The 2,525-nt window shown below is 50.6% G+C and overlaps 1 long non-coding RNA gene across 1 annotated transcript; it reads right to left on the bottom strand.

Annotated features, from left to right (window-relative positions):
* Window positions 1-1,395: 1,395 nt before the first annotated feature.
* LOC123393995 lies at window positions 1,396-2,104 on the bottom strand. Its single transcript, XR_006608800.1, has 2 exons — window positions 2,016-2,104; window positions 1,396-1,919 (listed from the first exon to the last, which is right to left on the bottom strand). It is a non-coding gene; the product is annotated as an uncharacterized LOC123393995 (long non-coding RNA).
* Between the last annotated feature and the right edge of the window lie 421 nt (window positions 2,105-2,525).

Genomic DNA, 2,525 nt, shown 5'->3' on the forward strand with positions numbered 1-2,525 from the left:
GTCACGCAGCTAGGAAATAGTAGATCTAGTTTCAAACTCAGGTTTAATTAACTATAGGTATGCCATCCCCCCCACCCCAGACTAATAAACTGCCAAGAAATTTTTTAAAAATTTTTTAAAATTCTTCGTGGAATTTTCCTGTAACACAACAAGGGAGATTTCAGGGGGATGGGGACATGATGGGCAGAGCTGATCTTGGAGTGTTTCTAGAGGCAGATCTGTCTGCTGTGTGGCCTCTGAGGGCCCCATCACATGGCCCTTCATAAAGACTCTTAGGTCAACTTAGGTAAGCCGTTTCCGTGGAGCTGGGAAATGGTGTATTTGCCGCTGGAACGAGGGCCCCCTTACATATGCACATGTGTCTCATGAAGCCAAGATGATATCAAAAGTGGGAGACCCCGAGCATCCGATGTCTCTCTGTATCTAGAGAGTGATAGAGATGTCTCTCTGTATCTAGAGAGTGATAGAGACAGTGAGAGAGAGAGAGAGAGAGAGAGAGAGAGCCTTACACTTTTCAAAACACTTCCTCTCACTCCTCATTTGGTTCTCACGACTGAGGTGCGAGGTAGAAGGAGGTATTGTTATTTCCACGTGATACATCAGGGTCCAGCTTTGCACAGCCCCAGCTGGATTTGCGGGCCGTCAGTGTGGTCACCCAGGGCTCACACTCAGAGGGCCCAGAACGTGGGCTTTCATTCATTCCCATCCAAAATGGTGGCTGTATTGTGGTCTTTGAGTTTGTGCTTTATAAAGGAAGTCCGGTAGGACAGCGACACAGAAGCTGGGATTGGAGTCTCCGCTCACCCGGGGTCTTGCCCTCCACTGGTTCCTGGCTGCCCAGTCCTCGGCCACTGCCCCTTGCTCCGGCTGCCCACCACCACCCTGGGGAGGCCTAGCAAGGACATGGACAGGGCCAGGGTAGGACCAAGAGGGTCTGTGTTCACCCTGCAAGTGTCCCTGTGCATGAAGGAAAGAGATTTTAAAGGGAAAATAAAAGGCACCGTGACAGGTTGAGAGAGAAAGAAAACAGCAGAAAGGAAACAGCTTCCCCCCTACTCCTCCCCGCCTGCTTTTAGGACAAACCCACATTTTGGTTTTGCACCTAGCCCTGACCCTCTGAGCTGTTTCGAAAAGCAATGCAGAACCAGATGGCCTCCAAACTGCTGGCCTGCTATGCCTTCCATTGCAACAGGTCACGAGAGAGCTGTCGTCTTACAAAAGAAATCGGTCAAGTTTCCCCAAACCACAGTCTCTCCCTCCGGGCATTTAAAAACCAGGTTCAGTTAAAAAATGTATTTGTGCACATCTAGAATGAACATTTCCCATGCCAGGGATCTCAGGCCCGGGTTCATCACTGCTGTCTCCCCACACGCCAGCAGCAGCCCCTCATTCATAGCCGGTGCTCAAAAAAACATTTATTGAATAAAGGAATTAGTTACTGTTCAGCAATCCTTCTACCGAGAGGTGTTCTCCAGAAGGCGAGGCCCGTGTCTTTGTTCCTGTTCCTCTTGGAACTCAGCACAAAGCCGAGCCCGGCTCCATTCTTCCTGGTGGATCGGCTGGTCATCTGAGCAACATTGCAAAAGTCAACAGACAATGTTTTTCTCCGGTGAAGGCCCACTCGCTGTGTCTTCCTACCAGACAGCTGCCAAGGGGCCCCGAGAGTGCCAGGAGCGTGGCCCACGGGCTCACTGGCGAATGGCCACGGAAGAAGCAGCTGGGGAGGGGGAGGTGGGGGCCTCCTCAAGAAGGAACATGAATTGCTGGCTCTTCCCTCCTCATCTGTCTGGCCAAGTTCCTATCTGCCTTGGGTAGAAGACGAGGGGGCCGGGCGCACCCAGCCACGGGAGGTCTCCGAGCAGAGCGGCCCCAGGGCAGGAAGGCAGGAAGTTGCAGTGGTGAGCCACGGTGGTTCCAGCCTGCAGCATTTCACAGATTTCACAGAACGTGGATGCAGCCTCTCGTAAGGGGCTGACCACAGAGCCCTCGAGGCTGGCATGCCTTACCCCGCTTACCTGAAATCATGTGCCAGGAGGCCAGTGACGCACAGAGAAGTTCCAGCGAGGATGTCTGAGGGGCAAGCCACCTGGCCGGGTAATCCGTTTCCACGGGAATGCATTCAGTTACGCAGAACTGTCAGAATAAAGCCTTCCCGATGCCACACCCAACTTCAGATGAAAATCTATTTCCCCTGCTGCTGGGGAAGAGACAATACTTACCTTTTCTTGGAGAAGAGATGTTAAAGAGCCATGCTAAGGATGCTAATGGCATTTAGGTGTCTAAAGACTTCACTGTTTTCAAAATGAAAACATTGCTGTCCGTTGCCCTCCATATTCACAAAGGGCAAAACAGAAGGAAATAGAGAAACAGTCTCCAAAAGAGACTTTGAGTAGATGGAGCAGGTGCTTTTTAACATAAAGATGACTAATCTATGAAACAGGCTTCCAAGAAAACTATAAAACCTCCCTCACCTTTAGACAAAAAAGGCAAGGTACTTGCATATTCACTCAACACACATTTTAACA

Source organism: Mustela putorius, unplaced genomic scaffold, assembly GCF_011764305.1.
Source record: "Mustela putorius furo isolate JIRA1106 unplaced genomic scaffold, ASM1176430v1.1 tig00001130_pilon_pilon_pilon, whole genome shotgun sequence".
Classification (NCBI taxonomy): domain Eukaryota; kingdom Metazoa; phylum Chordata; class Mammalia; order Carnivora; family Mustelidae; genus Mustela; species Mustela putorius.